Source organism: Erinaceus europaeus, chromosome 21, assembly GCF_950295315.1.
Source record: "Erinaceus europaeus chromosome 21, mEriEur2.1, whole genome shotgun sequence".
Lineage (NCBI taxonomy): Eukaryota > Metazoa > Chordata > Mammalia > Eulipotyphla > Erinaceidae > Erinaceus > Erinaceus europaeus.
The window spans coordinates 33,631,568-33,657,766 of NC_080182.1; the positions used below are offsets into that span (position 1 = coordinate 33,631,568).

The window sequence follows — 26,199 nt, forward strand, 5'->3', positions numbered from 1 at the left end:
TGTTGCACATGTGCCAACAGCTGTATTTACTGCCAACTACAAACCACTAACACCCTCCCCCATTAGAAAATGTAGGTGTGTTTTCTGTTCTGGATTGGCCTGTGTGAGCTGTTCTTTGCTTTGCTTTGCTTAGTCCTGGTTCTCACATGTGGATTACAGCCGCTGCCCACTGAAGCAGGAAGTCTGCAATGTACTGAGCACAGGCTCTAGAGTCCAAACCCTGGGTCAGCTCCCTGACCCATCAGTCACTCGGTGCCGTCTCCCTTCCCATCTCCAGCCCTGGTGTCTTTATCTATCTGACAGGGCAGTGAAGCACCTGCCTCCTGGACTGGGAGTGACAGCGCTTTACAAAACAACTGAGCAATAGAAGGACTCATAAAGGACCTGACAAGGACGGCAGTGCCCTCTAGAGCCAGCCAGAGGTCCAGTCCTTCCGCTCAGGTGCAGAGGGAGGACTGTCAGGACATTCAGAGACCTTGTGCGCAACATGAGAGTTTCATCAAATGGGAAGGTCTCCACTTTTAAACACGTGTGAGTGGTGTGTTTTTTTTCTTCACTTAAATGGAAACCAGCATATGTTTGTTAATTATCCCCACTCATGTTTGTGGAAAGCGAGCTCATATGTCAATATTATTTTAGAAGTACAGGGCCTTCTGTTCGCTCAAAATAGGAGAGAGAGGAAGCTTCAGGTTGTCATGAAAATGCCAAGGTGGCAAAGCAACAGAACGGTGTTGCCATAGAAGAGTCTGGAGGCATGAAAGGGAGTCCTGATTTTGTCTTCACAGATTCAGGGTCTGCTTCAGCAGATCACCTTTCTGCGTCCTCACTGTCCACTACAGAAAGCCCAGGCCACGAGTCAAGCCTCTGACCCTACCCACCAGCAGCTCCACCACTAGCCCTTGACGTGGGTTCAAATCCCCAAGCGGATCCCACCAAACTCACACCCATCACTTACTGCCTCACCCTCACCCCCGGGCACCTCTGCTCAGCCCTGTGTCAGCTGCACCCAGGACTCCTCTCTCTCCAACTTCCTCAGTCTCCCTGTCCAAGGCCACCCAGGTCACAAAACCCCCTGGTCTGTCTCCATGCCCTTCCTGAGTTACATACCTGGTCCTCCTCTGAAATCCCTCCATCCTGTCTCTCTGGGCAGGTGTCTCTCAGCCGGCGAGACTAACCACACACATGTTCATTTGTGCTGGGAAGGGTTCCTGCAACTCAAACCTTCTCCACAACACATGGGACTCTCCGTAGAAGAGAACACTTCTGAATCTGTAATCCAGGACTTGCCGGGCTAGATTTCCCTTTGGCTGAAACAGTTGCTGCTTTAAGCTGTTTATTTTATTAATTTTTTATTTATTTATTGGGGGATTCATAGTTAACAGTAAAAACAGTTATTGATACATGTATGTAAAAACAAACTTGTTTTTGTCTCCAGGGTCATTGCCAGGGCTCAGTGTCTGCACTATGAATCCATCCCTCTGGGCAGCCAAATATTTTTCTTTATTTTTTTTTTTATTTTATTTTATGTGAGAGAACAGAAGGAACTTGAGAGGGGAGGGGAGAGGAGGAGAAAGGAGGGGAGGGGATTGGAGGGGAGGGATGGAGGAGAGAGAGAGAGATACCTGCAGACCTGTTTCATCACTGCAGGTGGAGAGCAGGGGGTTGAACACAGGGCCTTGAGCATAGTACTATGTGTGCTTAACCAGATGTACCACAGCCAGCCCCCCATGTGAGAAATTTCTCAGGTTTTGCAAAACACTCTCATCCCCAGCCTAGGTCCTCCTCCACCATCTTGCACACCAGGACCTGAAAGACCCTAGTAGCCCTCACCTCCGACCCCCCTCCCCAGTCCTTTACTTTGGTGCAACACACCAGACCCAGTCCAAGTTCTGCTTTGTTTCCCCTTCTGTTCTTCATTCTCAACTTCTGTCCATGAGTGAGATCATCCCACATTCATCTTTTTCTTGATGACCTCACTTAACATGGTTCTTTCAAGCTTCATCCAAAAGGAGGTAAAGAAGAGTTCACCATTTTTAATAGCTGAGTAGTATTCCATTGTGTTTATAGACCACAACTTTCTCAGCTACTCGCCTGTTGTTGGACACCTGGGTTGCTGCCAGGTTTTGGCTATTACGAATTGTGCTGCTATGAACACAGGTCTCTTTGGATGGGTGTGTTTGGTTCCTTAAGATCTATCCCCAGGAGAGGAATTGCAGGGTCACAGGTCAAGTCCATTTCTCAGCTGCGAGCACTCTGGATTACGCTGTTAATCTAGATGAGATAATGCAGGAATCCCATTTTCAAAAAAAATCTTACATTTCTGTACACCTATGTTCATAGCAGCATAATTCTTCCACGTTCTGCACCCCATAATGACCCTGGGTCCATACTCCCAGAGAGATAAAGACTAGGACAGCCATCAGGGGAGGGAAAATGACCCTGGGTCCATACTCCCAGAGAGATAAAGACTAGGACAGCCATCAGGGGAGGGAAAATGACCCTGGATCCATACTCCCAGAAGGATAAAGAATAGGGCAGCTGTCAGGGGAGGGAAGGGATACACAAAGTTCTGGTGGTGGGAACTGTGTAGAGTTGTGCCCCTCTTGTCATGTGGTTTTTGTTAGTGTTTCCTTTTTATAAATAAAAATTTAAAAAAGAAAAGAAAGTCTAGTGCAGTAAAAACCCAATGATAACAAATAAATAAACAGAGATTAAGTTTTTAAAAAAAGAAAATAAAAACAGGCATATGTATAGACTAGTCAATCCCTGTCTGTGACCGTGGGAGAACTACTTGCGTTTCCAGTGGAGGGGATGGGGACACAGAACTCTGGTGGTGGGAACGGTATGGAATTAGACCCCTTTTACCTTGTAATTTTGTAAATCAATATTAAATCACTTCTTCTTCTAGCGTTTGCCCTTCTAACGTAGCCAGTCAACAGCGTCAGGTTGAGCCTGATGTAAAGTTTAGAGACCTCCTTTGAATCTGGAGAGGTGGCAGTCGTTGACTATGTGGGTCATAGTCTGTCTGGAGCCGCAGGGGCAGTTCGGGTCGTCTCTGGCTCCCCGGCGATGGAACATAGCGGCGCACCGGCCATGGCCTGTTCCATAGCGATTGAGGAGGGCCCAATCATAACGTGCTAGGTCAAAGCCGGGTTGACGCTCGCAGGGGTCTGTGATGAGGTGTTTGTTCTTTACCTCAGCTGACTGCCAACTCTGTTTCCAAGAGACTGGAACAGAGAAGTTCAGTGTAGGGGTAGGGGACCAGATTGGGTGACGAGACGTCAAGCGTTGAACAGGGTGGGCGAAGATATCCGCGTATATTGGCAGGTCCGGTCGAGCGAAGACGTGGGAAATGAACTTAGATGATGCCGCATCCCGACGAATATCTGGCGGGGCGATGTTGCTAAGAACTGGCAGCCATGGAACCGGGGTGGAACGGATGGTTCCAGAAATGATCCTCATGGAGGAATATAATTTGGAATCGACCAAGTGGACATGGGGGCTACGGAACCATACTGGGGCACAGTATTCTGCAGTGGAATAGCATAATGCCAGAGATGATGATTGTAGTGTGGAAGCGCTCGCGCCCCATGAGGAGCTGGCCAGTCTTGCAATGATGCTATTCCTCGCGCCCACCTTTGCTGCAGTTTTTATGAGATGTTCGTGAAATGACAGAGTGCGATCGAGAGTAACGCCAAGATAGACTGGCTGGGCTTCATGCCGGATTCTCGTATCGCCAAGCTGCACATTAAGCTCACGCGAGGCCGAGGCATGGTGTAGATGGAAAACAGATGATACCGTTTTTGCAGTGCTAGGGATTAGTCGCCATTTTTTACAGAAATCAGATATCAGAGACATGTCTTTCGTGAGTGTTTCCTCGAGGATGTCGAACTTGGATGCCTGAGTTGCACAGCAGATGTCATCAGCGTAGATGAACTTCCTTGAATTAATTAACTTCCTTGATTAAATCACTAATAAAATAAAGAAGAAAGAAAAGAAATCAGGGGAGTACAGTGCCAAGCAGAGCACCCCACCTCCTTCAGGAAGGGTCAAAGGGCCAGACCCCCAAAGTGCTTTGTAGCACTGAATTACTCCAACGCACTGTTGATACTCTCTAAATTCCACTTCCTTAATAATTCTTCAAAAACAGAAATCTCCAGAGGGTAGATAACATAATGGTTATGCAAGCTGACTCTCATGCCTGAGGCTCCAAAGTCCCAGGTTCACTCCCCCGCACCACCATAAGCCAGAGCTGAACAGTGCTCTGGTTTAAAAAAAAAAAAAAAAAAAACAGAAATCTCCTTTTCCAAACCTTTATCAAATCAAGCCGATACTAGAGAAAAGAAAGAAAGAAAGAGAGACAGACAGAGAGAGAGAGAAAGGAAGGAAGGAAGAAAGGAAGGAAGGAAGAAAAAAACTCTAGGTATAAATGTCTATCTACTGAGATAGTAATGTATTCATGCCCCATCATGACTTCCCCTCAGGAGAAAAAAAGTGACTACAGCACAATTTAAATTCACTCCACAAATCAAATCACTCAAAGATATGACACAATTAGCCTTATGACAGTCCGCATTTAATTAAATTAGGAAAGAATGATTAATTAAACGACAAAAGGGTGAAACATCACAAATGTGCGTACTACTGATACTAACACGTCAAAATGGGACCATGGTGATGGGCACACACACACCAGTTGAGCGGCTTTTCACAGTTTTTTTTTTAATGCTGCTGCCAGCACTTGGGCTATAGCAGAATCAGAAAAGCTCTTTAAGGAAGAGGAATGGCTCCGTCGCTTCTGTGAAACATTTTACAAGACAAATTCGAGAAAGGGTCATTTATAATCCAAACCTAGGATATCTTTCTTGGTGAATATCCTCCCATAAAAGTTTTATATCTTTTTGCGTTCTTGACACCACGTACTCCTGAATAATAGTATCACGGTTCGTAAGCATAGTTTTTGGCACAGTAAAATCTCAGCTTCTCACAGGGGATAGATATCGACAGAGAAGAATATTACCCAACACCGTCAAAGCAAGCTTAGGAGAGATACAACTGAGGAGTTTTAATGAGTTTCTTTTAGTTTATTATGTTGACTGGAGCCTAATGGCATAGCAACCAAACACAAACATGTCAGACATGACACAATATTCCAGCAGAAATGGAGTGGACCAAGGAGACTGAAAATCTTAGTACCGGGGTCGGGCGGTGGTGTATCCAGTCACAGCACACACATCACCATACACAAGGGCCCAGGTTCAAGCTCCTCAGTCCTCTCCTGCAGGGAGGAAGCTTCATAATCGGTGAAGCAGGGCTGCCAATGTTTCTCGGTCTCTCTCCCTTTCCAGCTACCCTCTTTATCTCTATCCAATAAATAAATAAATAAAACTTGGTGTTTTCTTTTTTATTATTGTTGTAGTTACTGATGTTGTCACTGTTGAATAAGACAGAGAGAAATGGAGAGAGGAAGGGAAGACAGAGAGGGAGAGAGAAAAATAGACACCAGCAGACCTGCTTCACCACTTGTGAAGCGAGCCCCCTGCAGGTGGGGAGCCGGGGGCTTGAACCGGGATCCTTACATAGGTCCTTGTGCTTTGCACCACGTGCGCTTAACCCACTGCGCCACCACCAGACTCCCAAAACTTGGTATTTTCTTTGATTCACCAAGATCTAGCACTATTCCTCTTCCAGGGGAAGTGACTTAGCAGATCCAACACTGACATTAGTGGTTTCATTTTGCTTTTTCTTTTTTTTTTCCTATCCCCCCTCACTGATTGCTTTAGATTTTCTCTAATTATTTTCCTAAATTGTCATTTTTAGATAAAGTGGCATTTCATATATATATATATAATCAGTGTACCACTGGTAGGTGTTCGAGTTAAATAGAGGGGTAGATGATTGGAACAGCAAGATGGCGCCTGCTGCCATGAACATAGATTCTTATGTGTTGGAAAGTATCTCCCTCACTCCTTTTCAATCCTTTTCCATCCAATGATCATGCTTACTTGGATCCACTTGTGGCGGAAGTTAGTTACTTAAAAATTCACAGTTGTTGGGTGGGGTTAGTTAGCATAATGTTATGCAAAGAGATTCTCCTACTTGAGGCTCCAAAGTCCCAGGTTCAGTTCCCCACACCACCATCAGGCAGAGCTGAGCTTATTTCACTTAACATTATCCTTTTTTTTTTTTCTTTTTGCCTCCAGGATTATCACTGGGGCTCAGTGCCTGCACTACAGATCTGCTGCTCCTGGAGGCTATTTTTTCCATTTTGTTGCCCTTGTTTTACTGTTGTTGTTGTTGCTGCTGCTGCTGCTGTTGGATAGGGCAGAGAGAAATAGAGAGAGAAGGGAAGACAGAGAGGGGAAGAGAAAGACAGACACCTGGAGACCTGTTTCACCGCTTGTGAAGTGACCCCCCTGCAGGTGGGGAGCCGGGGCTCGAACCGGGATCCTTGCGTAGGGCTTGCGCTTTGAGCCACGTGTACTTAGCTGCTGAGCTACCTCCCAGCCCCCCTTAACATTATCTTTTCAAGCTCCATCCAACATAAGATGAAGACAACTTGATCATTTTTAAAAGCTGAGTAGTATTTCATTGTGTGTAGTATCACAACTCCCTTAGCCACCCTCTGTCATTGATCAATAAGGAAACAAAGCCACTTTCCCTTTTTTTTTTTTTTTTGCTTCAGGGCTTATTGTTGGGGCTCCATGCCTGCAACATAAATTCGCTGCTGCTGGAGACTATTTTTTTCCCTTTTTGTTGCCCTTGTTGTTTTACTGCTATTGTAGTTGTTATTGTTGTTGTTGATGATGATGATGATGTCGTTGTTGTAGGATAGGACAGAGAGAAATGGAGAGAAGAGAGGAAGACAGAGAGGGGGAGAAAAAGACAAACATCTGCCGCCCTGCTTTACCACTTATGAAGCGACCCCCCGTACAGGTGGGGAGTCGGGGCTCGAACTGGGATCTTTACGCTGGTCCTTGCACTTCATGAACTCCACATGTGTTTAACCCACTGCACTACCACCCAACCCCCCACTTCCACTTTTTGTAACACCAGAGCTCCAATTGAAGCCCTAATGGTCACTCACAAACTTGGTGACAATGTTGATTTCTAGGTGACAGCTTTGATGCTTTCCTGCATCCTGATACCAACTATATCCCAGGCGATGATTCTCTTGCACTCCCCACAGCTGGTGCTGAAGAAGCAGTGGCTCAGGGCATGAAGCCAGCCTGCAGGGCCTCTGAAAACACCCAGGTAGCACATTTGCAACACAGCTCAGAGCTACGGGAACTCCCAGCAGAAAGATATCGGCCATCACTAACAGGCAGGAGATGCCATCTGGCTGAACATTTGCAGTGTGCTCACAAGGCGTGTCATGAGCCCCTGCATTAAACACTCTGATTAACAAGGCAGAAGCCGCCTCCACACAGGGGGGCCTCAGCTCAGAGCATCGGCACACACCGGGAGCTGGGGTAACACTGGACGTCAAACAGGCCACAAATCATCTCCCCCATACAAATCCTATATACGCAGTGCTGCTTCCAGTTCAACAAAAAGTCATTTTAAAAAACTGCTGCACATGTTTCCCACCCAGCCAAGGCTCTTTACCTCAGGGCAGAAGAGAAGGGACAGCTGTGCAAATTCCTTCCATGAATGCTTGAATAGATGTTCTTCTTCTTTTTTTTTTTTTTTCTACATTGAAATAGAGTCTTAAATAAATGAAATCACCATTGCTAAAGAAAAAAGAAAAACTGGAGAAGTTAAAGCCTGGTCCAATAGACAGAGAGCAGGCCCAGGGCAAAGGAAAACCCTGATTGGATCCTAGCAAACGTCCAGAGAGACAGGCCTTGGCATCTGTCGGTTATTCTGAAAGTTATTTGTGTGCTGGTGTGTTGTGTCAGCCCCACACAGGTAACGGAAATGATTCAGAAATATCTCCACCAACAAGAGCCGATCCAGGCACAGGGATGGGCCAATCAAGTGAAGGAGCTGGAAGTTGAATGTAGAAACATGCCCCCAGGCCCATGGGCTTGGCCACTACCTTAAACTGTTGTGTGGTTGAGACCTGAATGCAGCTCCTCAAGGCTGATTCACAGCTGGGCTTCTCAATGGCAGGGTCACCAGCTGGTTCACCTAGAGTCCCAACCACCAGAAACTCAGCTTCCTGATGTCTCCCAGGAGGAAACGCTGAGAACTCTCCCATGAGAGATGAGGCACGTCAAGATTCTATGCCTAGAAAAGAGTGATCAAGGATGGGGAGGGGTTTGTTTTTGCTTTTCTGAACATCAGTGTGTATGTGCTACATGGGAAATTGTGTGACTTGAAGAATACGTAAAATCTACTTCAAATGAAACAAAGCTGGACCTATTTTTAAAACTTTTTTTTTAAAAAAAAGCAATGCATACATCAGAAAGGACAGCGATAACAAATGCTGGAGAGGTTGTGTGTGGGGCAAAGAAACCCTCCTGCACTGATGCAAATTAGTCCCAAGCCCTGTGGAGAGCAGTCTGGAAAACTCTCAGAAGACTAGAAGTGGACCTACCCTATGACCCTGCAGTTCCTATCCTGGGGATAGATCCTAAGGAACCAATCATATTTATCCAAAAATAATCTGTGTACACCTATGTTCATAGTAGCACAATTGGCAATAGCCAAAACCTGGAAGCAACCCAGGTGTCCAACAACAGATGAGTGGCTGAGCAAGTTGTGGTCTATATATACACAATGGTATACTATTCAGCTATTAAGAATGATGAATTCACCTTCTTCATCTCATCTTGGATGAAGCTTGAAGGAATCATGTGAAGTGAGATCATCCAGAAAGAAAAGGATGAATATGGGATGATTTCACTCATGGACATAAACTGAAAAATAAGAACAGAAAGAAAACACAGAGCAGAACTTGAACTGGGTTTGGTGTGTTGCACTAAAGTAAAAGATTCTGGGCGGAGGGAGTGGGGTTGGGGGTCTTTCAGGTCCTGGTACATAATAGTGGAGGAAAAGAAAGGAAGGGTGAAAGGGAGAGAGACAGAGAGAGAGAAAAGAGGGAGGGAGGGGAGTCGGGCGGTGGCGCAGTGGGCTAAGCACACGTGGTGCAAAGCGCAGGGACCGGGTTCGAGCCCCCGGCTCCCCACCTGCAGGGGAGTCTCTTCACGGGCGGTGAAGCAGGTCTGCAGGTGTCTGTCTTTCTCTCCCCTCTCTCTCTCTGTCTTCCCCTCCTCTCTCCATTTCTCTCTGTCCTATCCAACAACAAAGCAACGTCAACAATGGCAATAATAACCACAACGAGGCTGCAACAACTAGGGCAACAAAAAGGGGGAAAAATGGCCTCCAGGAGCGGTGGATTCATGGTACAGGCACGGAGCCCAGCAATAACCCTGGAGGGAAAAAAAATTAAAAAAAAAAAAAAAAGAAAAGAGGGAGGGAGGAAGGAAGGGAGAAAGAAAGAGAGAGGGAGAGAGGAAGGAAGAAAGAAGGAAGGAAAGAAAGAAAGAAAGAAAGAAAGAAAGAAAGAAAGAAAGAGAGAAAGAAGAAAGAAAGAAAGAAAGAAAGAAAGAAAGAAAGAAAGAAAGAAAGAAAGAGAGAAAGAGAGAGAGAAAGAGAGAGAGAAAGAGAGAATGGGGAAAACGCCACCAGTAGCAGTAGATTCATAGTGGTGGCACGCTGGCACGTGTGGTGATGGAGTATACTGGCGATCATGGATGGAAGTCCCTGCACAGTGCTGATGTCAGCCTTGGCGACAGAGTGTGCAGTGATCTGTGCAGCAGGTGCATGGAGGATTGTGGGAGGTGTGCAAAGCATTGTGGGTGGGCTGAATAGACTTAAAAGTGCAGCCAGCCAGAAGACAGCTCTCTTTTTGGCTGCTGGTCAGAAGCATCTCGGTGGAGATGCTCCAGGTACCCGCCATGGCTACTTCTCCTGGGAACTGAACACTGTGACTCTGCTAGGTGGTAAACTTTTAGACCCCTCTACAGCCATGAGCAATCTATACCAGAGCTGATAATTGTTTATCTTATGGGACTAAATTTTGATAACTATACTCAGACTTTATAGCCCTAGTGCACTCTTAACTCTGGATGATAATTGCTTATTTTGCCTTTTACCTGTTTCACCCTAATAGACCTTGTATTGTTTAAACCCGTTCCCAGCTGTGGATCCTTTTATGCGCCACGGCAGCCACACAAACCCCTTTTAAGTTAAATAACAACAGGCGCCGAGACCAGCTCCATCCAAGATGAGGTGAAGAAGATGAATCCACCATTTTTAATAGCTGAGTAGTATTCCATTGTGTATACAGACCACAACTTTCTCAGCCACTCATCTGTTGTTGGACACCTGAGTTGCTTCCAGGTTTTGTCTATTACAAATTGTGCTTCTATGAACACAGGTATACACAGATCTTGTTGGATGGGTGTATTTGGTTTCTTAGGATATATCCCCAGGACAGAAATTGCAGGATCATAGGTTTTTACTAGCACCTTGTATCATGCTAAGTCAAAGAAGCACAATTCTAATCACGCCCCAGGCGTTGCCAGAACGAGATAAGCCAGACACATCAGTGAACACCACCACCCCGACCTCCATGTGACCCATTTAAATGCTCCAGGGGAAGGGTGGTAGCATATCTGTTCGTACATGAACATTCACCAAGCACAAGGACCCTGACTTGAAAACCTGCTCCTCTCCTGCAGGGAGTTCACTTCACAAGTGGTGAAGCAGGTCTGAAGTTGTCTCCCTTTCTTTCTCCCTCTCTGTCTCCCCCCTATTCTCTCAATTTCTCCTTGTCATATCAAAATAAAGTAGAAAGAAAGGGTAAAAAAAGGAGCAGTGGATTTGTAATGCTTTCATCAAGCCCCAGAGATAACCTATGTGGCAATAAGGGAAAAAAATACACAGGGAAGGAGTCAGGTGGTAGCACAGCAGGTTAAGTGCACATGGCTCAAAGCGCAAGGACCCGGTTAGGATCCTGGTTTGAGCCCCCGGCTCCCCACCAGCAGGGGAGTCACTTCCCAGGCAGTGAAGCAGGTCTGCAGGTGTCTCTCTGTCTCTCTTCCTCTCTATTTCCCCCTTCTCTCTCAATTTCTCTCTGTCTCTATCCAATAACAATTTTTTTTAATTTTTTTAAATACACAGGGGACTGGTTGGTAGCACACCTGGTTAAGCACATGCATTATCATGCACAAGGACCCGAGTTCAAGACCCTGCTACCCACCTGCAGTGGGAGGATGCTTCACGAGCAGTGAAGCAGATCTGCAGGTATCTCTCCCTCTCTATCTCTCCATCCCTCTCAGTCTCTCTCTGTCCTATGAAGTATAATAGAAAGGAAAAGAGGACTGGACGCATCTGGTTAAGTGCACATATTACCAAGTAGAAGGACCCAGGTTCAAGCCTCCACTCCCCACCTGCAGGGAGTCTGCTTCATGAGCAGTGAAACAGATATGCAGGTGTCTATATTTCTCTGTCTCCCTGTCCTCTCTCAATTTCTCTCTATCCTAGTTAATAAAAATTAAAAAGGAGAGAATAAGGGGGTAAAATGGTCACTGGGAACAGTGGATTCATAATGCTGACACTGAGCCCCAGCAATAATCCTGGTGGGGAAGAAAGAAAGAAAGAAAGAAAGAAAGAAAGAAAGAAAGAAAGGGGGAGAGAGAGAAAGGAGGAAGGAAGAAAGGGAGAGAGACAGAAAGAGAAAAAGAGGAAGGAGGGAAGGAAGGAAGGAAGGAAGGAAGGAAGGAAGGAAGGAAGGAAGGGGGAGAGAAAGAGAGGGAGAGAGTGGGGAAATGCCACCAGGAGCAGTGGATTCATAGTGCTGGCACAAAGGCCCAGAGATAAACCTGATGTTAATAAAAATTTTTAAAAATACATAGAGGAAGGAAACTTCCTCCAGGTGAGCTAATGTGCAGGGAAGAACCACCCCGCAGGCCCCTGGAGCAGACTCCTGGGCTCTACCCCAGGGAAACCCTGACCCTGTGTCCACCACAGGGTCCACTCCAGGCCAGTGGTGAGAGACTGACAGGCGGGACACTCGAGGAGGGGCCCCTCAGAGAGAACCCTCCTGGATGAAGGACTGGCCCCTGACAGATAAATGCAGCTTGTTCTTGTCCGTTACAGAGAATGTCCTAGAAGGACCATGCTCATCATGACAGATGCTGAGAGATGCAGATGTTCAAGTCAAAGCCTTTTGTCAAGAAACCGTAATTCTTGTCCCAAAGGTTTCTCTCATCTGCACCAATGCCTGAGCTGGACACTACAGGGAAGTCTATAGAGAGAGCATGTGACCAGCTTTTGTCCCACTGGACATTTGTCTCATTCTGACGAACACTCTCCAGTTCTACTTGAGATGTGAGTCCACTTTAAACATTTACTGTCTGGGACAGTGGGCTTGGAGGTGAAACAGACACAGCTGACACATCTGTGCAGAAGTCAGCTGGGGGTTTTATTTTTTCTTAAACCAATGCAAACTTTGAGTTAAAATAAGGAATACTTTCATGAAGAATATTTATTGAGTGAATACTTACCAAAAAAAGTTCTATTCTTTTTTATTTAATTTTTTATTTATGAAAAAGGAAACATTGACTAAACCATAGGATAAGAGGGGTACAACGCCACACAATTCCCACCAACAGAACTCCGTATCCCATCAACTCCCCCAATAGCTTTCCTATTCTTTAACCCTCTGGGAATATGGACCCAAGGTCATTGTGGGATGCAGAAGGTGGAAGGTCTGGCTTCTGTAATTGCTTCCCCGCTGAACATGGGCGTTGACAGGTCGATCCATACTCCCAGTCTGCCTCTCTCTTTTTTCCTAGTGGGAAAGGGCTCTGGGGAAGCAGAGCTCCAGGACACACTGGTGGGTTTGTCTGTGCAGGGAAGTCTGGTCAGCATCATGCTAGCATCTTTAACCTGGTAGCTGAAAAGAGAGTTAACATACAAAGCCAAACAAATCGTTGACCAATTATGGGCCTAAAGGCTGGAATAGTGCAGATGAAGAGTTGGGGAGGCCCTCCATTTTGTAGATAGCTAGTAGGCATATTTTAGTTATATTCCAAAGGTCCTGTGGCTATACTCATATTTTGTTGTTGTTGTTGTTTGTTTGTTTTGTTTTGTTTTTGCGTGAGCCTGAAATCTGATATGCAGGCGAATCCTAATTATTGTCTGGAGAGGTGATGTCATGACTGGCAGAAGGACCAGAAAGCTGGATCAGAGAAGAGAATAGCTCCCTAATATGGGAAAGGGGTATAAATACTGTTGACTGTAAACCCCATTAATTTGATGTGATCTGGGGCCCATATTCAGCTTAGGAGCCTATGTGACCTCTGCATCCCTGTAGATCTGAGCTCACATTCTGTGATCATGAGTAGGAACACTCCAAGCTGCCCAATGTCAGGACCTAGATATAGACAAGGTCTTCTAAGATAGAGCATATGTTCACATGTATCCATAAATTAGGGCAAAATATATACCTGAAAGCAAAAATACACAATAGTCTGTAGTGAGTCAGTATAAAGTTCATAATGAAATAGTGTCTACTTTGACTTAGGTACCCTCCTCACCTACTTCCTATTACAGGTCTCTCACTCACTCCAAAGATAACCTCATCAAAGCAAGGACTGCAAAAGCTGAATAAGGGCAAGAGACTGGCATACTTTAATGATGACTCTTTAGTCACTATCAGGCCACCCCATCAGCTGGGGCCCTATTCGGAGAGTCCTGAGATTCCCAAACAGACATGATGGGCCTGGACCTCAAATAAATCCCTCTCTCCACTGATACTGGTCATTTCTGTCAGGAACAACACAATAGACCCCGTGGTGGGCCCCCATAGGACCTTGCCCTCAACTTGGATCAACAATGGTAGAGAATGTTCCATCCTCTGAAGGGAGGCTTGACAATACCTATGCTACACCTGAGGAAGATGGGTCCTGATACGGGGTTTTATTTTTAAGGTGAGTGACTCCTCGCGGCCCCTTTGTTCCTCTTCTGCATGTGAAGACTTAGCTGTCCTTGATGCAGTGAGGCTGAGTATGCGTAGCTGCAGAGAGACAGTTTGCTGTTTTGTTACCTTCTCATTACCTCGTGAGTGACAGCTGCATGCTCCCCTCCCCCGAGAAATCTTTGTTTTCTTAGTATTATTTATAGATTCTGGATGCACGTGTTCTCCTAGAAGCACATTGGAATAAACTATTTGCAAGTATTACCTAGTGCTCTTGACACGAGGCTGTAATGTCCCTAATTATTTCTAATAATAAAATTATTACAGAAACAGGTCTATTTAAAGGGAGACGAAATTACCCATTATCCAGTGATCAGTTGGAAGGCAGAAAGTGCACCAGAGAAGTGGCAATGGGAAATTTGTTCAGTGGGGCGGGGGGGGGGGGGATATTTCAGGGTCTACTTTTCTTGCCCTGTTGGTACCCAATATGGAAAATGAAAATTGGCTGGCCAGCACCTTGGTGTATAAAGACAAATTCACACTGGGGACGATGGATACTGGTAGTGGAAAGCTTGGCTAAAAGTCCAAATGCTTAGAAAGGGAATGAAGGGGACTGGGTCGTAGCACACCTGGTTGAGCACACATATTACAATGCACAAGGACCTGGGTTCGAACCCCTAGTCCCCACCTGTAGGGGGAAAGCTTTGTGAGTGGTGGAGCAGGTCTGCAAGTGTCTCTGTCTCTCTCCCTTTCTATTTATTCCTACCCTCTTGATTTCTAGCTGTCTCTATCCAATAAATAAATAAAGATAATAATAATCTTCCACCAATGTGTCCTGGAGCTCCGCTTCCCCAGAGACCCACTCTACCAGGGAAAGAAAGGCAGACTGGGAGTATGGACCGACCAGTCAACGCCCATGTTCAGCGGGGAAGCAATTACAGAAGCCAGACCTTCCACCTTCTGCATCCCACAATGACCCTGGGTCCATGCTCCCAGAGGGATAGAGAATGGGAAAGCTATCAGGGGAGGGGATGGGATACGGAGTTCTGGTGGTGGGAATTGTGTGGAGTTGTATCCCTGTGGTTTATCCTATGGTTTTGTTAATGTCTCCTTTTTTAAATAAATAAAAATAATAAAAAATAAAAAATAAAAATAATCTTTTTTAAAAAAGGAAATTAATTCTCATCTGAAGGAATTAATCCCTGTGGGAAATTATGTTAATTATGGAAAGTCTTTGGTGCTGAGGGCCAGATGGTGGCATAGTTGGTTGGTCACATGTTACAGTGTGCAAGGACACGGGTTTGAAGCCCCAGTCCCCACCTGCAGCGAGGAATGTTTTGCAAGTGGTAAAGCAGGGCTGCAGGTGTCTCCCTGTCTCTCTCCCATTATATCTCCCTCTTCCTCTCAAATTTCTGGCTGTCTCTTTCAAATAAATAAAGATAATAAAATAATAATAGTCTTTGGTGTTAAAAATCAGCAGATCATTGGCTCTTGAGTCAACAAGTCTGTTCCCTGGACAGAGCATTGACCTTCTGTCTATCCAGAGGCTAGAAGTCACCCAGCCCTCCACAGGAGCCTACCTCTCACTCCAGCACCCAAGCTGGGTCCCCAGAGGTGAAGCTAGACTTGACTGCTCTCTCCTGACCTCTTAAAATGGACAACATTATGCACAAGTGACCCAGTCACCACAAAGACACCCAAACTGATCCAATCCATGCACACACATTGATTCTAAAAGCAGAGCCCCAGGAGTCGGGCAATAGCGCAGTGGGTTAAGCGCAGGTGGTGCAAAGCACAAGGACTTGTGAAAGGATCCTGGCTCGAGCCCCCGGCTTTCCACCTGCAGAGGAGTCACTTAGAAGTGGTGAAGCAGGTCTGCAGGTGTCTATCTTTCTCTCCCCCTCTCTGTCTTCCCCTCCTCTCTCTATTTCTCTCTGTCATATCCAAGGATAGCAACAACAACAATAATAATAATAACCACAACAATGATGGAACAACAAGGGCAATAAAAGGGGAAAAAAATGGCCTCCAGGAGCAGTGGATTCGTGGTGCAGGCACCGAGCCCCGGCAATAACCCTGAGGGAAAAAAAAAAGCAGAGCCCCAGGGGCCTGGCAGTAGTGCACCCAGTTAATCATACATAGTACTTGACGCAAGGACCCTCACAAGGATCCAGGTTCAAGCCCCGGCTCCCCACCCACAGAAGAGCCACTTCACAAACTGTGAAGCAGGTCTGCAGGTGTCTCTCTTTCTCTCTCCCTCTCTATTTCCCCCTCCTCTCTCAAGTTCTCTCTGTCCTATCCAGTAAAATGGAAAAAGGAATAGCAACCAGGAGCGGTGGATTCGTAGTGCCTGTACCGAGACCCAGCAATAACCCTGGAGGCAAAAAAAAAAAAAAATCAAGAGTCCCGTAGGACAGGGCTGTGAGATGTGAGTCTGGGCAGTATGGAGGGTGACCTGAGTCGGCTGACAGGTCTGGGCACTTTGTTTACAGGAACGCCTTTGCAGTGGCACCATTACTGTGTTAAAAACAAATCGGTCAACACTCCAGGTCAAGCACTGCCAGCAAGGGCGAGTGGAGCTGGGCCCAGTGGACAAGATGTGGGAAGGACCAGGAGAGGCACAGACAACACATGTCTGCAGGGACACAGGAAGACAGACTCTTGCGGACAGGACTGACACAGCCTGGGGCTGCAAATCTGCAGTTCCAGTCCACAAGTAGTTGTGCTGCTTCCAAACCACTCACAACCACCGGAAGAGGGAAACAGACTCCAATTCAGCATCTCACACTAGTGACGTTTTCACAGTGGGGACATCCATGCCCCTGGAGTCAGGGAGGAGGGAGTGGCTGATAGCCAGGGAGCTCGCTCAGCTGGAAGAGCCCAGGGCTGACATGTTAGAGGCTCTTGGTTCTACCCACTGTGTCACATATCTTGGAGTGGCGTTCTTGCTGTTCATTCTCACATGAAATGCTCTGTCTCATGAAATAAAGAAATAGTTTTTCTTTTTTTTTAAGATTTTAATATTTTTTTTTCCTTTTTGTTGCCCTTGTTTTTATTGTTGTAGTTATTATTGTTGTTGCTGATGTCATTGTTGTTGGATAGGACAGAGAGAAATGGAGAGAGGAGGGGAAGACAGAGAGGGAGAGAGAAAGATAGACACCTGCAGACCTGCTTCACCACCTGTGAAGTGACTCCCCTGCAGGTGGGGAGCCAGGAGCTCGAAACAGGATCTTTACGAGGGTTCTTGCGCCTTGTGCCACCTGCGCTTAACCCACTGAGCTACCGCCAGACTCCCAGAAAGTTTTTCTAAAAGGTAAGGAAATTGGAGCTGCTCTCAATTATTTCCACATACTGTACACTCCAACTTAGAAACTTTCAAAAGTATCTGTAACACTGGCTTTCTTTTTTTCTTTCATTCATTTTTTATTGGTAATTCATAGTGGGCTACAAGATTGTAAGATAACAGGGTACATAGTTCCTCACCACACTCAACACCAGAGTTCTGTGCCCTCACCCCGCCCCACCTCCAAAGATAACCATGAGAGTTCTCACAAAGTCTCAGAAACAGTTTGCCTGTTTTTTTCATTTTGCGTTGTTTTGCTTTGTTTGCAAGTTCATGTAAATCAGATCTCTAGATTCCACAAATGAGGGAAACCATCTGGTAGTTGTCTTTCATCTCTTTACTTATTTCTCTAAGCATCATCACTTCTAGTTCCATCCACTTTCTTCAAAGGACACAGTATCATCTTTTTGATCGCAGAGTAGGATTCCGTGGAGAGTAGATTCCATGACTTCTTTAACCAGTCATCTGGTGATAGGAATTTAGACTGCGTTCGCCCTTTGGCTAGTGTGAGTAATGCAGCTGTGAGCTCAGAGCTGCAGATGAGCCTTCCAATTCATGTTTGTGGGGTCACTGGTCTTTGAATCAACACAGCAGACGCTTACTTTGCACCCTGGGCCAGGATGCTGGGTGTGACACACTAGAATGTTACCTGCCCTCCTAGTCTAGTAGAAAAGGTGGGAGTGTTTGCAAATACTTGTATAGGGACAGACAGGCGTTCTTACAGAAATACGTGTAACTTGGGAGTTGCATGGTAGCGCAGCAGGTTAAGTGCACATGGCATGAAGCCCAAGGACCAGTAAGGATCCAGATTCAAGGTCCCGGCTCCCCACCTGCAGGGGAGTCGCTTCACAGGCAGTGAAGCAGGTCTGCAGATGTCTATCTTTCTCTCCCCCTCTGTCTTACCCTCCTCTCTCCATTTCTCTGTCCTATCCAACATGAAGACATCAATAACCACAACAGTAAAACAAAACAACAAGGGCAACAAAAGGAAATAAATAAAAATAATTTTAAAATTTGAAAAAAAAAAGGAAAAAAAAAGAAACACATGTAAGTTCAAGGGAAGCAGTGCAGGGATAAGGGCAGCAGGGAATGGATGCAGCCCAGAGGAGGCAGGTGAACTGACTTTGGAAGACGAAGAGCAGATGTGGGCCGGCTGGTGGCGCACCTGGTTGAGTGCACATGTTATGGTGCACAAGGGCCCCGGTTCAAGCCCCCGGTCCCCACCTGCAGGGGAAAAGCTTTGCAAGTGGTGAAGCAAGGTTGTAGGAGTCTCTCTGCCTCTCTCCCTATCTCCCTCTTCTCTCTCTTGATTTCTGATTGTCTCTACCCAATAAATAAATAAAAATAATTTTTAAATTAAATTAAATATATTTTAAAAATGAAAAGAAAATGAAAAAGTGAAAAGAAAATATAGGCAGGCAGTAGCACACCGGTTAAGTGTGAGTATGAGGACCTGCATGAGGACCTGGGTCCGAGCCCTCCAGCTCCCCACCTGCAGTGAGGAAGCTTCATCAGTGGCAAAGCAGATCTGCAGGTATCTGTCCTTCTTTCTCCCTCTCTATCTCCCCTTTCCCCATTCAATTTCTCTCCATCCTATCCAGTATAAAATAGGGGTGGGGGGATGGTTACCACGAGCAGTGGATTTGTAGCGCTGGCACTAAGCCCCAGTGATAGTGTGTGAGGCAAAAAAAATAAATAAATAAGAAGGAATGGAAGGAAGGAAGGAAGGAAGGAGGGAAGGAAGGAAGGAAGGAAGGAAGGAAGGAAGGAAGGAAGGAGGGAGGGAGGGAGGGAAGGAAGGAAGGAAGGAAGGAAGGAAGGAAGGAAGGAAGGAAGGAAGGAAGGAGAATGATAAGCAGATACTAGGGAGGGGCAGCAACATGCAAGGAAGCATATCACCCCCAAACCTCACAGAGCACCCAATAGAAGTGGGGTTCCAGGGACAGGGATCACTGCTGAGACAAGCTGGTGTCGAGGTAGGTGACCAAAGGGAGTGAAGCAGAGGAGGAGGATCAGATCTAAGATGTGGTTACACGGCATTGTCTAAAGACATCTCCACAAGGGACTTAATTGACCTCCCAGGAATAAGCATTAAAACTGTCCATGGGGGAGGGTGGATAGCATAGTGGTTATGCAAATAGACTTTCATGCCTGAGGCTCCAAAATCCCAGGTTCAATCCCCCGCACCACCATAAGCTGGAGCTGAGTAGTGCCCTGGAAAAAAAAAAAGTCCATTGATTACAGTTAACAATATGTATATACTTTTCCCATATTTGGAAGCTACTCTCTTCCCTGATCCAGCTTTCTAGTCCTTTTTCCAACTCTGAAACCATCTCCCCAGACAATAACCTGGGTCCACCTACATATTAGCTGTCAGACTTGGGCAAAAACTAGTAAAATCATAGCCCCCTTGGAATATACCTAAAATAGACCTACTAGCTTTTTCCAAAATGGATACCCCAAATCTCATCTGCTATATTCTTGCCTTTAGGCTCATGATTAGTCAACAAATTGTTCTGCTTTCTATCTTAACTGTTTTGCAACCACCAGGTTCCAGGGGCTACCATGATGCCAACCTGACTTCCCTGGACAGATGACCCCACCAATGTGTCCTGGAGCCCCGATTCCCCAGGTCCCTGCCCCACTAGGGAAAGACAGGTTGGGAGTATGGATTGACCTGCCAATGCCCATGTTCAGCAGAGAAGAACCTCCCACCTTCTGCAACCCATAATGATCCTGGGTTCATACTCCCAGAGGGATAAAAAATAGGAAATCTTTCAAGGGAAGGAACTGAATATGGAGTTCTGGTGGTGGGAATTGTGTGGCATTGTACTCCTCTTATCCTGTGGTCTTGTCAACATTTCCATTTTATAAACAAAATTTTTTAAAGTCATCACTTATGCATTCTCACATTCATTCTCAGGTTCACCCCATTTTCCTTCCCTGCATTCTGTCTGCAGCCCCAGATCTGCCCTTCTCTCCCCTCTCCCATCACACCTCAATGTGCAAAACTGGATATATGACTGCAAAAGGGTAACAGATTAATAGCTCTATAAATTAATCTCATCTGTTACAGACGAAGCATTGAAAACCAGAAAATGGAAGCAGATCCTTCTAACACTGACTATGATTATGCCTTCAAACCCAAGCCCAGAAAGAGGTGATGAAAATTTATTACCAGCACGAAAGAGCAGGGGCCACATGCAGTACGGCTGAGACCTCCAGGAAGAGGCTTCCAGAACCTTCTCTGCCCAGGAGACTTCCCTTGTACTGCACCAAGGCAAAGGACTCTGGGGAGGGAGAAGTTTAGGTGGATGGGAGGCTTGGAGTCTTGAAGCATGATGATGGAAAAGGGCCTAAGTTGGGGGCAGAGATGGTGTCAACACACACTGAGCATATCTCTCTCTCTCTCTCTCTCTCTCTCTCTGCACCGTGCCCTCCCCTTTGAACTGACCACTGTGGCTGATACCTGAATGGAGACCCTCAGCCAGATGCCAGAACCCTGAGCTCCGACATGTCTCGGGGTTGAGAGAGATTAACTTCAGTCACCATACAGCTGATCTGAAGAGATCTGGAGACACACAGGAGACATTCTGGGGTGGGAGAGTGTCCAGTGTGAGCTGCCAACCTGAACTCGGGTACAGTGTTTATTGATAGAATCCTGCAACACATCCAAAAGGAACAAAGAAGATCAAAGATGTGTGTTTTAAGTGGAACATATATCAGAAGCTAATATCAAGACATAAATAACTGATTGTTATACATCCCACAGGTTGTATATCAAGATACATTTCTCAGGGGGGAGATATCAGAGTACAGGTAGGGGTGTTTAAAACTTAACTACACATACCACTGTCTAAATGTCATGATGTCAGGTACAGCTCCTCAACACTCTAGAAAAATTGGGTTTGTACTCCTATCACAAAATACTGTGCATGAAGCTGAGAGAGGAGAGACCCCACAGCCCTACCCCACCATCCATGGGGCTCCCTGGGTGCTATGCATGGTGCTGAGAGAGGAGAGACCCCCCCCCAACAGCCTTGCCTCAACCTCCATGGGCTCCCTGGGTGCTGAGCATGGTGCTGAGAGAGGAGAGACCCCACAGCCCTGCCCACCCTCCATGGGGCTTTCTGGGTGCTGTGCATGGTGCTGAGAGAGGAGAGACCCCACAGCCCTGCCCACCCTCCATGGGGCTCTCTGGGTGCTGTGCATGGTGCTGAGAGATGAGAGACCCCAGGGCCCTGCCCACCCTCCATGGGGCTCCCTGGGTGCTGTGCATGGTGCTGAGAAAGGAGAGACCCCACAGCCCTGCCCACCCTCCATGGGGCTCCCTGTGTGCTGTGTATGGTGCTGAGAGATGAGAGACCCCCACAGCCCTGCCACTTTCCATGGGGCTCTCTGGGTGCTGTGCATGGTGCTGAGGGAGGAGAGACCCCACAGCCCTGCCCATCCTCCATGGGGCTCCCTGGGTGCTGTGCATGGTGCTGAGAGAGGAGAGACCCCACAGCCCTGCCCACCCTCCATGGGGCTCCCTGGGTGCTGTGCATGGTGCTGAGAGAGGAGAGACCCCACAGCCCTGCCCCACCTTCTATGGGGCTCCCTGGGTGCTGTGCATGGTGCTGAGAGAGGAGAGACCCCATAGCCCTGCCCATCCTCCATAGGGCTCCCTGGGTGCTGTGCATGGTGCTGAGAGAGGAGAGACCCCACAGCCCTGCCCACTCTCCATGGGGCTCCCTGGGTGCTGTGCATGGTGCTGAGAGATGAGAGACCCCACAGCCCTGCCCACCCTCCATGGGCCTCCCTGGGTGCTGTCAATGGTGCTGAGAGATGAGAGACCCCCACAGCCCTGCCCACTCTCCATGAGGTTCCCTGGGTGCTGTGCATGGTGCTGAGAGAGGAGAGACCCCCACAGCCCTGCCCACCCTCCATGGGGCTCCCTGGGTGCTGTGCATGGTGCTGAGAGAGGAGAGACCCCACAGCCCTGCCCACCCTCCATGGGACTCCCTGGGTGCTGTGTATGGTGCTGAGAGATGAGAGGCCCCCACAGCCCTGCCACTCTCCATGAGGTTCCCTGGGTGCTGTGCATGGTGCTGAGAGAGGAGAGACCCCCACAGCCCTGCCCCACCTTCCATGGGGCTCTCTGGGTGCTGTGCATGGTGCTGAGGGAGGAAAGACCCCACAGCCCTGCCCATCCTCCATGGGGCTCCCTGGGTGCTGTGCAGGGTGCTGAGAGAGGAGAGACCCCACAGCCCTGCCCACCCTCCATGGGGTTCCCTGGGTGCTGTGCAGGGTGCTGAGAGAGGAGAGACCCCACAGCCCTGCCCCACCCTCCATGGGGCTCCCTGAGTGTTGTCCATGGTGCTGAGGGAGGAGAGACCCCACAGCCCTGCCCACCCTCCATGGGGCTCCATGGGTGCTGTCCATGGTGCTGAGAGAGGAGAGACCCCACAGCCCTGCCCACCCTCCATGGCATTCCCTGGGTGCTGTGCATGGTGCTGAGAGACGAGAGACCCCACAGCCCTGCCCCACCACCCATGGGGCTCCCTGGGTGCTGTGCATGGTGCTGAGAGAGGAGAGACCCCACAGCCCTGCCCACCCTCCATGGGGCTCCCTGGGTGCTGTCCATGGTGCTGAGAGATGAGAGACCCCCACAGCCCTGCCCACCCTCCATGGGGTTCCCTGGGTGCTGTGCATAGTGCTGAGAGAGGAGAGACCCCACTGTTGTTAAAATTCGGCGGTTCTAGCTGGCCGGGCTACCTTCACAGGCGGGTAACAGAGATGACCAGAGACATACGGCTGGGCAGGGAAGTTGTATTTCTTTATTCAGGAACAAGGATTCATAAACTAAACCAAGCTAATCACCAAACAGAACTCTGCTGTCTCTTTGCAGCGGCACAAGCACTCTCTCTAACTCTCGAACTCCAGAACCCTCTTGAACTCTGCAACTCTGGCGGGGTTCCTAGGGGCGGGGCCAAGTGGACCCGCGAAACTAACAGGACTGATCCAATTCTCTTGGCGGGGGAGAACTAGAACCCAATGTAAAGCATACAACACCCCACAGCCCTGCCCCACCTTCCATGGGGCTCCCTGGGTGCTGTGCATGGTGCTGAGAGAGGAGAGACCCCACAGCCCTGCCCACCCTCCATGGGGCTCCCTGGGTGCTGTCCATGGTGCTGAGAGATGAGAGACCCCACAGCCCTGCCCACCCTCCATGGGGTTCCCTGGGTGCTGTGCATGGTGCTGAGAGAGAAGAGACCCACAGCCCTGCCCCACCTTCCATGGGGCTCCCTGGGTGCTGTGCATGGTGCTGAGAGAGGAGAGACCCCACAGCCCTGCCCACCCTCCATGGGGCTCCCTGGGTGCTGTCAATGGTGCTGAGAGATGAGAGACCCCCACAGCCCTGCCCACCCTCTATGGGGTTCCCTGGGTGCTGTGCATGGTGCTGAGAGAGGAGAGACCCCACAGCCCTGCCCCACCTTCTATGGGGCTCCCTGGGTGCTGTGCATGGTGCTGAGAGAGGAGAGACCCCATAGCCCTGCCCATCCTCCATAGGGCTCCCTGGGTGCTGTGCATGGTGCTGAGAGAGGAGAGACCCCACAGCCCTGCCCACTCTCCATGGGGCTCCCTGGGTGCTGTCCATGGTGCTGAGAGATGAGAGACCCCCACAGCCCTGCCCACTCTCCATGGGGCTCCCTGGGTGCTGTGCATGGTGCTGAGAGATGAGAGACCCCACAGCCCTGCCCACCCTCCATGGGCCTCCCTGGGTGCTGTCAATGGTGCTGAGAGATGAGAGACCCCCACAGCCCTGCCCACTCTCCATGAGGTTCCCTGGGTGCTGTGCATGGTGCTGAGAGAGGAGAGACCCCCACAGCCCTGCCCACCCTCCATGGGGCTCCCTGGGTGCTGAGCATGGTGCACCCCTGTGGTGCCAGGGCTTGAATCCAGGATCTCATATGTGGTAAAGTGTGTGGTCTACCTGCTAAGCCACCTAAGACCCCATGTCATTTTTAATTTTAACAAATGTTTGTATTTAACAATTTGTCCATGAATACTTTCTTAAAATGCAACACTTGAAATTCATGACTCACATTGAGCCAGCTCCTACACAGCACCAGAGCGAGGCCTGCTGAGATGTCTGGGGACGCATGAGTAAAATACAGCTCTGCCCACAGCAGCTCTCAGGACCATAATAGAGAAAGGCACACAAGGAAATGACCACTCAGTGGAAAGCACTAAAGGGAAGTCTCTATAAAACACAGAGAGAGCCTGCAAGCCTGAGGGAAGAGTCTGGAGAGACATTCAAAAAATGTTTTGCAAAAGATGCTACATTTGAGCTGAATCCCAAGGCATGCTCCAATAGAGCAGGAAAGTGCATGGAGAGAGAGAGGGGGGAGAGGGAGAGGGAAGAGGAAGAGAGAGAGTAACTGACTCAGCACCAAGGAAAAGGAGGCAGTACATGTGACATGTAAGCTCTGCAGGAGTTCACTTGAAACTGATAGTCATGCCCCCGTTAAGTGACAAACCATCCTCTACCAGAGAGTGGCCTTAAGAAATTTCAACCACAGGGAGTTGGGTGGTAGCGCAGCAGGTTAAGTGCATGTGGCGCAAAGCCCGAGGACCAGAGTAAGGATCTGGTTTGAGCCCCTGGCTCCCCACCTGCAGGGGAGTTGCTTCACAAGCTATGAAACAGGTCTGCAGGTGTCTATCTTCTCTCCCCCTCTCTGTCTTCCCCTCCTCTCTCCATTTCTCTCTGTCCTATCCAAGGACAACAGCAATAATGACTACAACAATAAAACAACAAGGGCAACAAAAGGAGATAAATAAATAAATAAATATTAAAAAGAAATTCCAACCACAAAGACATTATGGGCAGTCCTTAAGAAATTAAAATGGAATTATCTTATGATCCAGGAATACCACTGCTAGGCGTTTATCCAGTGGACACTCAAAAACGCGGGTTCAAAAGAACACATGCAGCCCTATGTTCATAGCTGCAGTGTTCACAACAGCCAAGGAGTGGAACAGCCTAGACGGCCATCAACAGATGACTGGCTAAAGCAGTTACGGGGCGGTGGGAGCTGGGCCGTAGTGCAGCGGGTTAAGCACACATGGTACGAAGCGCAAGGATCGGCATAAAGATCCTCATTCGAGCCACGGCTTCCCCCCCTGCAGGGGAGTCGGTTCACAGGTGGTGAAGCAGGGCTGTAGGTGTCTGACTTTCTCTCTCCCTCTCTGTTTTCCCCTCCTCTTTCCATTTCTCTCTGTCCTACCCAACAACGACGACATCATCAACAACAACAATAATAACTACAATAACATTTTTAAAAGGCAACAAAAGGGAAAACAAACAATAATAATAAATTAAAAATTTAAAAAGAAATTATCAGATATATCATGCAATACTACTCTGCAATCAAAAAAGATGATATATCCTTTGGGGCAAAATGGATGGGACTGGAGATGACTGTGCTTAGCAAAATAAGAAAAGAGAAGAAAGACAACTACCAGATGGTACCACTCATATGTGGAACCCAGAGAACTGAAATAAATGAGTTTGGTCAAACTATTTCTAAGACTTACTGACAACTATGGTGCTTGGGGATGGGAACACGACAGAACTCTGACACTAGGTGAGGTGTGGAAAGATCCCCCAGTAATCTTGTGATTTTGTAAGCTAAGATAAAATAAGTAATAAAAATTAGGGGGGAAAGCAGACAATCCATACAGTGTTGAAGGAGGGAAAAAAAGGCAGTCCTGAATGTTGAAACCATGGAATAGCACAGGTATTTAGTAAAGATTTCTGAGCTGGAGAGACAGGCTGGCCACAAATATATTTCTTATAGCAGTGCTTGTGTGTGGATGGGCCAGTAATGGCCTCACCCCATCCTCACAGGGGCAGAGAGCACAGCAAAGAGCACACGGC

General features: G+C 47.8%; 1 protein-coding gene across 1 annotated transcript in view; it reads right to left on the reverse strand.

The window, feature by feature from the left end:
* ITPR1 (inositol 1,4,5-trisphosphate receptor type 1) overlaps positions 1-26,199 on the reverse strand; it is a 405,769-nt gene that overhangs the window by 161,942 nt on the left and 217,628 nt on the right. The gene's annotated exons all lie outside the window — the stretch shown is intronic.